At 44.0% G+C, this 9,729-nt stretch overlaps 1 protein-coding gene across 1 annotated transcript in view; it reads left to right on the top strand.

The window, feature by feature from the left end:
* Window positions 1–4,062: 4,062 nt before the first annotated feature.
* Window positions 4,063–9,729, top strand: part of LOC139380618 (interleukin-1 receptor accessory protein-like 1) — a 332,883-nt gene continuing 327,216 nt past the window's right edge. Inside the window, exon 1 of the mRNA XM_071123500.1 lies at window positions 4,063–4,525. The gene's annotated coding sequence lies outside the window, so the exon portion shown is untranslated. The remainder of the gene's footprint in view (window positions 4,526–9,729) is intronic.

The following is a 9,729-nucleotide window of genomic DNA, read 5'->3' as shown; positions in this document are numbered from 1 at the left end:
ACGTGATTTCCTGCAAGACAGGAATTTCAGTGTTCTGCCATGGCCAGCGAAAAGCCCGGATCTCAATCCCATTGAGCAAGTCTGGGACCTGTTGGATCGGAGGGTGAGGGCTAGAGCAATTCCTCCCAGAAATGTCTGGGAACTTGCAGGTGCCTTGGTTGAAGAGTGGGGTAACATCTCACAGCAAGAACTGGCAAATCTGGTGCAGTCCATGAGGAGGAGATACACTGCAGTACTTAATGCAGCTGGTGGCCACCCCAGATACTGATTGTTACTTTTGATTTTGACCCCCCCCCCCTTTGTGGAACTTGTTCAGTTTACATCTCAGTTGTTGAATCTTGTTATGTCCTTACAAATATTTACTCTTGTTAATTAAGTTTCCTGAAAATAAATGCAGTTGACAGTGAGAGGACGTTTCTTTTTTTGCAGACTTCATGTTTATACAGTCGTGGCCAAAAGTTTTGAGAATGACACAAAATATTAATTTTCACAAAGTCTGCTGCCTCAGTTTGTATGATGGCAATTTGCATATATTCCAGAATGTTATGAAGAGTGATCAGATGAATTGCAATGAATTGCCAATTCCCTCTTTGCCATGCAAATTAACTGAATCCCCAAAAAACATTTCCACTGCATTTCAGCCCTGCCACAAAAGGACCAGCTGACATCATGTCAGTGATTCTCTCGTTAACACCAGCGTCTCATTGCAAACCAGCGACTCCTGTGGCGGGCCGGGCGCAGTGCACGCTAACCAAGGTTGCCAGGTGCACGGTGTTTCCTCCGACACATTGCTGTGGCTGGCTTCCGGGTTGGATGGCGCTGTGTTAAGAAGCAGTGCGGCTTGGTTGGGTTGTGTATCGGAGGATGCATGACTTTCAACCTTCGTCTCTCCCGAGCCCGTACGGGAGTTGTAGCGATGAGACAAGATAGTAGCTACTAAACAGTTGGATACCACGAAATTGGGGAGAAAAAGAGGTCAAATTTAAATAAAATAAAACATTTAAAAATGTGGATGAAAATACAAGTGTTATACATGGAACTTTAGATACACTTCTCCTTTATGCAACCGCTGTGTCAGATTTCAAAAAGCTTTACGGAAAAAGCAAACCGTGCTAAAATCTGAGTACGGCGCTCAGATTATATACAAGCCAAAAAGATATCCGCCATAGTGTGCAGTCAACAGAAGTCAGAAATAACATTATAAATATTCACTTACCTTTGATGATCTTCATCGGAATGCACTCCCAGGAATCCCAGTTCCACAATAAATGTTTGTTTTGTTCGATAATGTCCATCATTTATGTCCAAATAGCTCCTTTTGTTATCGCGTTTGGTAAACAAATCCAAACTCACGAAGCGCGTTCACTAGGAGCAGACGAAAAGTCAGAAAGTTCCGTTACAGTCCGTAGAAACATGTCAAACGATGTATAGAATCAATCTTTAGGATGTTTTAAACATAAATCTTTAATAATGTTCCAACCAGAGAATTTCTTCAGAAATGCAATGGAACTCAAGCTAACTCTCACGTGAACGAGCGTCACGAGCTCAAGAAATTCTGCCAGACCTCTGACTCATTCCCCTCTCATTCGCCCCCACTTCCCACTTCACAAGAGAAACATCAAACAAGGTTCTAAAGACTGTTGACCTCTAGTGGACGCCGTAAGAAGTGCAACATGAACAATATCCCACTGTATCTTCAATAAGGAATGAGTTGAAAAACGACCAACCTCAGATATCCCACTTCCTGGTTGGATTTTTTTCTCAGGTTTTTGCCTGAGATATGAGTTATGTTATACTCACAGACGTCATTCAAACAGTTTTAGAAACTTCAGAGTGTTTCGTATCCAAATATACTAATAATATGCATATATTAGAAACTGGGACTGAGTAGCAGGCAGTTTACTCTGGGTACCTTATTCATACGAGCTACTCAATACTGCCCCCAGCCATAACATGAAATTTATGGAGTGGCTGAAAATAAGTTTTAATGACTCCAACCTAAGTGTATATAAACTTCCGACTTCAACTGTAGGTGGTATAGGAGGTAGGAGGTATAGGAGGAAGGAGGTAGGAGGTATAGCAGTTATAGGAGATAGGAGGTATTGTAGTTAGGAGGTATATGAGGTAAGAGGAAGGAGGCATAGGAGGTAGGAGGTATAGGAGGTAGGAGGTAAGAGGTATAGGAGTTATAGGAGGTAGGAGGTATAGGAGATAGAAGGTATAGGAGATAGGTAGGAGGTATAAGAGGTAGGAGGTGTAGGATGTATAGGAGGTACAGGGTATAGGAAGTAGGAGGTATATGAGGTTGGAGGTATAGGAGGTAAGAAGTAGGAGGTAGAGGTATAGGAGGTGTTGGAGGTACAGGTACAAGGTATAGACGGATCAGGGTATAGGAGGTAGGCCGTGAAGGAGGTTGGCGGTATGGAAGGCAGGAGGTATAGGAGGTAGGAGGTATTGGAGGTAGGAGGTATCGGGGATATAGGCGGTAGGAGGTGTAGGAGTTTGGAGGTATAGGAGATGGGCGGTAATGAAGGGACGAGCTCTGCCTTTGTGTGTGTGTGTGTGTGTGTGTGTGTGTGTGTGTGTGTGTGTGTGTGTGTGTGTGTGTGTGTGTGTGTGTGTGTGTGTGTGTGTGTGCGCGCGTGCAGATGTGTGTGAGAGAGGGAGTGATAGGAAGAAAGGGGATACTAATATTGTTTTAGGAGGTAGAACATATAGGAGGTAGGAGGTATAGCAGGTAAAATGTAGGAGGCAGCTGCTAGTGGTGAATGAGTAGTACCTAGGACTTGAGGCTTTCTGAACATCAGCTTGACACACACGAGAGAAAATAGACCGGCTGTGAGCAGCACTGTGAAGTGAATAGTTTCATCATAAGAGGGAAGTGAAGAGGAGGAACCCCATACTGTATATATCTATGATGAATGCCTATAGGCCCTGTAAGGTACCTACTCAAACTCCAACAGGAACAACTGTGGAGGTGGACTTTTTGGCTGTGAGCATGAGCCTGAGGCTATAGATGCTTTACACAAGTCAGCCTTTACCTTTGAACTCCTGGAGAGGTGGGCCTGTTAACATTTTACTGGATGGTCTTGTTGTAAGCACTTTTCCAATTTCACCACGATTGTGCATGTGTGAGTGCATGTATGGGTGCTTGAGATCTCCTCTATGGTAGCCTTTCTTTTTCTCCTAGCCCCTCATCAATATTCAACTCACAGACCGTGATTCAACCACTGCCTTGACAGGGCATAGTCCTGAGGAATACACTGTATTTATCACTGGATGATACATGTCAGTTGACAAATATATTTTCCCATTACAAAAACGTACCATACAAGGTCATATTAATTGACCATAGGCTAGTATGAATAATATAATATAATAATATATTCTATGCTTTTACAGTTTGGATAGGATCCATTTAATTTACTGGCCATGGAGCGAGAGAAAGGGATGTAGGCGCCAAACTCCTTTCTACTGCATTTGTGTAATGGCAAGCTGCCCTCTCCCCCATCCTGTTTCACGCGCACAGAGGTCTGGTGGCGGGCAGAAGGAAGGAACTCACGCCTCTAGTAAAATAGTATCTCACTCTCTCTCCGTCTCTCGATTTCACTCTCTCTCTCTCTCACCGCAGGTGGATGGCACACCACGTGGCCCTCTTGCGCTATCGAGTGTAATTATAACACATTGGCTTTGGGCTTTAAAATTACAAGCCTGCCCACGGATTGTTTCATCTTCTTCTTAAAATAATTTACCCCTTCAAATCCGTGAGTAGGCCTTTAGTTAAGACAGAATGCAGGTGTTACGGAGGCGCTTGTTGAACGGGAGGCACAAAGCGTGAAAAAGGCACTAGGACCGGGGAGAGTTCCCTCTCAGGAGCGCAGGCTATGAGCATCGCATCCACATAGCGGGGCTGTGGAGGAAACCCCCCCATCGGATCTGGCAATACAGGATACTTGCGATTATATCCATACATTTATTTTCCAGTCTGTGGCGTGGTGCGGTTTAGCGGAGTGCACAGTCCTGCGTTTGGGATGGTTGGGCACACTCCAGAGAATTCCTGATCGAACCTCTTGGCGCAAAGCGAGCAGGCAGATTTAGGGGGGAGTTCAGTATGCTGCGCTCTTCCATTGCCCCCCGTTCGTTTTGTAAATCCCATATTTGTTGCCTTTTATTTTGTAGTTGGTCATAATAATTTAGTTGTTTTTTTAAACTATAGAAACCCCATTTTATTCGATCTCTCAGTCTCTCACCTAAATGCACTTCTGTTTATTGAGTGAGCTTGGCACTTTTTCATCCATCTGAGAACAGAAACAAGATCCACATCTTTCTCTTTGGATTAAACTGCCGTTTAAACCGCCGCGGCTATCGTCCGAATGGGTGATCTGCTTGAAATACAGTTATTCTGTGGCACCCTGACACTCCATGGAAACATGTTCTCTCTGGCTGATCCCCGTCGCTGTGATGTCCAAAGCTTTCCCCACTGACTGACGGACGCTCGTGGATCATTTTGTAAAGCGATTTGAAGGTAAGCCAATTCCCATTTGCTCTGTCTCTTGTCACAGCCTATACCGCTCCTGGCAGTTTGATAAAGTTGGTTGGCCCTTAATTACAATTCTACTTCTTTGATCGCTGCAACACATTGATCGGGTCTGTCATTGAGTCTAGTTTCCGATGGACGGGGGAATTATATATGAAGTTGCAGCAGTTATTCTGATTCTGAAAGCATTTCAGTCAATCACAGTGTATGAGGCGTAATTTTTATCCATATAGACGCGCACGGCGGTCTGTCACGGTCGTGACTGTGACGGACCGGGGAATGGCTGTGTGAAGTTAAGCACCTGCCGCTGTTGCAGCACAGACTCTGTAATTAGCAGGCTACACGGGTAAATGGGGTGAACTGGGTTGTTCAAAACGAACAGACAGATATTCAGACAGACAGACTGTGGAATAGGCTGAGGCTTTTTCTGGTGACTAACGTGATTTCACGTGTGTTGTTTTCTTAGAAAAGCCATTATACAATGCATGGCATCGTCTATGTGATTGGTGTAGGTTGCTATGGCTTATAGAAAGAAGAGCTCCAGTGTGGGGATGTTAAAGGACCTATAGAGATCCACTGCAGTGCAGTCTCACATATTGGCCCGCCGGCTTAGGGAAGCTCAGCGAGAGGATTTAGATAAAGGTGTAAACGAAGCGGCAGCTTTTCCCCTGTAGGTAAGCCATATGCTGAATCCTGGCTTTGGGTACTGTATACAAATGGGGCATGTTTCAGGCGATTACAAGCTTTTGTTTGTGTGTTTGTTTCACAAGAGCAATAACAACTTTTTTGTCAGTGGCATTTAGTCTCTCTCTCTCTCTCTACCTCTCTATCTCTCTCCACCTCTCTATCTCTCTCCACCTCTCTCTGTGTGAGCTTGTCTGTTTCAGTGTGTACCCGCGCGTGCATGCTCAGTATTTCTGCGTGCGTGTAAACGTGTGTGCGCGTGTGTGTATGTGTGGAGGGGTGGGGGTGGTGGGGGGGGGGGCAGTCAGAGAGAGAGAGAGAGAGAGAGAGAGAGAGAGAGAGAGAGAGAGAGGGACTACAGTTGTTTCGCCGTTTACTGGCAATAAAAACGCATGGGCCAGGTTACTTACGCATTTTAATTGGATGGCAATATGCAGTTTACCGGGTGAATAGGCAATCAAGTATTAAAATGTGATATTTTACTGAGGTGACGCGATGCATCACACTGGGCACAGACGTCAATTCAACGTCCATTCCACGTTGGTTCAACGTAATTTAATTGAAATGACGTAGACCCCATGTTGATTCAACCAGTGTGTGCCCAGTGGGATGACACACAATGCTAAAGTTCCGGTTGGAGGTTAGTTTATGACCGGTGTGGGGGTGATTCTGTGGTCGGGAATTTTTAAGATTGGGTGCGTTTTCTGCTCTCTGCTGCTGTAAAAAAAAAAAAAAAGCCTATATGGTGGTTGTGTACAGCAGGCCGACACAAAGAGAAGTCCGTGTACACGCCGCTCTGTCGTTTCCCAACCTGCTTCCTACAGCGAGTCTCACCGTGGCTAATCGCAGTGTGGTTAAACTTGCGGCTGGGGAAAAACAGCGGGGGGGACTGTTCGGACAGGAGATGTATGACGCAGAGATTAGGGTGGTTGATTGACGATGATCCTATTTCGGGAGCTGCGTCTCAATTAGAATGAATAGGGAGCCTCATGACTGAATACCCAATGAATACATTGTAAAACCAAGTGTTTAGGATTTGAACACACAACTAAATACTTCTCTGTAACATATTTTAAATGCATCAAGACATTTAGAATTTCAATTAAAAAGTGTCACAGTGTTTAGATGGTAAACACAATAACATGTTTATTCGCTTTAACACTTTTTAAACACATTAACAAATGTATTCAGCGTATCACTCTAACAAAGTGCTGTAAATGTACAGCAACACTTTAACAGTTAGCTACTCTAATTCTATATTACAGTTCAGTCAAAGATTTGTATAACTAAACCAAAATTCCACAAGACCACAGCCCGTGTTTCAAATGCGTACAAATGAGTCAGTGGGCAAAGCGAGCATGAAGGTGGGCAGAACCAAGCACAAGCTAGCGAGATTCTATTGGCACGTTCTAGCATGCGTGTAACATATTTCCGTTAGGGAACGCCTACTCTGTAGAGTGCGCGTGTGCAATAACTACATTTTCCTTTGCAATCCTTCTAAAAAACACAATTATAAAAAAACTTTGGCAAAGAGTTAAGTGTACAAAACTTAGTCAACTCTATTCGCAACATATTCTAGTTTTGAGAACAGAAAATTGTATTGAGATCAAATGTTCCACGATGAGAAAATTCGTCAAAATCCATCTGGTTCCATCTTCTCCCACTGCTGGCAACTGGGCTTCCTCTCACTACCATATTTGGTAGCAAGTGGAAACGCCCAGCGGCTGCATCACATTTGTACATCCGGTGAAATATCTGTCAAATTTGTATGTGTTTCAGTACTGTAAAGAGCAATGCATTATGGGGGCTCAATAGCATTCTGCTACACCGCTATAAAATTACAACAATTGCTGTACAGTAAAGCACTGTATTACCTGTTTCGTTGTATATTTACAGCAGCATACTGTGAGTTATGGTGCATTATGGGAAAGGTTGTGGGCAGTGAAATAATCTGGCTCATTAACATATTTAGAGGTGTGCCTTGTAAGACATTATATTTGTTGCACCCATTAGTGAGAATGCTGTACCCCTCAGAGTACAGTACCATACTGACTGGTGTGTTGGCAGTAATTTACTGTAAATCAGTAACATCCCTACAAAATACTGTACTGTAATTTTGGCGAGCCAAAAACATTTTGTGTGTGCATGGTATTGTTGTGGCTCATTAACACATTTTGCTGCGTGCCTTGTTAGTGGCTATATTTTTTGCACCTGTTACTGAAAATGCTGTACCAATTTAACTGATATGTGGTAGTAGTGCCCAAGCAATTTAATGTAGAAGTTTCAACTGAGGGGGCTAGCTCCTTTTGGCACCATCGTGGAGCCAGGCCCAAGGTAAAGTGTCAGGCATTTCTAACACCGATCTGAATAAAAAAGCATGGAAAATCACATCAGTGTCTAATTACTAAATGCACTCTAAAACGGGATGATAGGAAAGGAAACAACTGTGTTGTTAGGAGATGTTCTTAGGAGATGTTCTTCTGCTGGAAACGGACTATCATGTATAATCTTTCATTCTAAATGCCTGTGTTTATGATGAGGACACTTATTGGCAAGTCTAAATTTTTCAGTTTAAAACACTGATGTTTTTGTTATAAACATGTCACATGTTTCATGGTTTTACAGTGTAGTCTACCGAGCCTCGCCAGGCCTAACACTCCTCAGACACAAACCCCAGGAGGTATCGCTGTATTCATGTTTGTTTTGATGTTAATTTGGTTGGTTCATGTCGTGAGAGCGCTCTTTGAGGAGGAGTGCAGTGAATAAAATGAACATGATATACCATGTGGTGAGGACTTTAAACACAACATAATCAGTATTACAAGAAAGGGTTCAGCATGTTAGAACTCTAAATGTATTCAAGTATAGCCTAGGCTACGTCTTACTTTTCCAATAATATTTAGGATGCTCTCAGACTGCCAGTCGTGATGAATCCCATTCCGAAAAAGCCAGAGAATGTTAAGAAGATCAGACAGTGCTTCTAGTGAGTATGGTGGCCAGCTATACCCACCCGTTCATCTTAATGTGCCAAAGGCTCTCTCTCTGTCTCTCTCTCTCTCTCTCTCTCTCTCTCTCTCTCTCTCTCTCGCCTGTGCATGAATATTCATAATGCAGTAATATAGCTTAATCGAATTCCAAGGTGCAAATGCTGTGTAGTTTGTCAGTGGCTTGCGTTGCTGTAACGTGGTGCTCAAATGGACAGCTCCGTCTTGTTGGCTCGCGCTCTCAAAGGCATAGTGATACAGCAGGTAACAACAGGTCACACAGCAACGCACCAATGGAAAGACACACTCAGCCAATCATGAATTGCAGAGCTAGCCTACACCACACGTGTCACTTTCTGTGGTGTGGCTTACAGCAGGCATAATAATATCTGTAAAGTGTATTGAGGTTTTTTCAAAATGAATACTTGCCAACTTAGACAATATAAATTATTATTGAAGTAATATCAGGATAAACCTGTGTCTGTTATTTCATAGGCCTACACTTTGTGTAGCAACTCTCCTCTCCTGTAGACCTAGGTGAGCCAATGCACATTTCCTCCAGCCTCCCGCCAGTGTCCTAATGAAGCACCATCTCTCCCGTGGGGCCAAGTACAGCACTCCCCGTAGGTTTTCCTGTTAATTAATTTTCCAACATCCCCTTCCCTGCTTTAGCGGTTGATTGCTTTATACGGCTGCCTTTCTGTGTGTACTGGGGGCTGTTAAAAGCCATTTATCGGTCATCATGAAGTGGTCCTGTAGCATTTAAACACCCAGGTATTGCTGGGGACCACTTTGAGGTGGTGAAATGTATCAGTAACTTGGTGTGTCCGGAAAAGCAGTGCTGCAGGAACAGGGCTCGGTAACAAGGGGAACACGCTCATGGAAAGGCCTGGTTAGACTACAGAGCAGATTGGTGTTAATGTCTATCTGTCTGCTCACTGTTCCTTCCCCCAGGCTGCGCCACGCCTGCTAAAGCCACACAGATGGTCAACATGTTCCAAGGAATTGTTTAGGCCTTTAGCTACCTAAAAGCTAATAGCGTCAACATCCAGTTTTACCTCAGCCGTTGACACCTAGCTCGAAAGAGAGGAAAACCTCTCAGGAGCCTCGTTCTCTCTTCACTGGAACTCGCACCGGGAGCACACTTTGATGACAGGGGCGGTTTCATGTGTTGATGTTGCTGTTGACGTTTTTGATGTGAGTGTTACATTTGGCACGTTTTGATGCCATTGTTTTGATGGGTAGCATTTTCACGGGGCACCCGGGGACCCCTGTGAGGAGCTTGCCAGCTCTGCTCCTGCTGTGGAAGATTGATATTTGTAATTTAGGAGAAGCTGTCACACAGCACTCACCAGACGGAAACTGCTGAGGAGGCGCTCAGTCGATTAAATGCGTTTTGTTTAGAAATAATTATTCTGATGTGAGGGAGATGCTGGGTGGTCATAGGAGGGCATGACGAGGACTATGTTTAAATCACACTCACACACACAGAGGTGACTGTGGAGGGCATGTTAGGGGTGATAT

The sequence above is a fragment of the Oncorhynchus clarkii genome, chromosome 22, assembly GCF_045791955.1.
Source record: "Oncorhynchus clarkii lewisi isolate Uvic-CL-2024 chromosome 22, UVic_Ocla_1.0, whole genome shotgun sequence".
Taxonomy (NCBI): Eukaryota; Metazoa; Chordata; class Actinopteri; order Salmoniformes; family Salmonidae; genus Oncorhynchus; species Oncorhynchus clarkii.
This window is presented reverse-complemented; position numbering and strand designations above follow the sequence as displayed.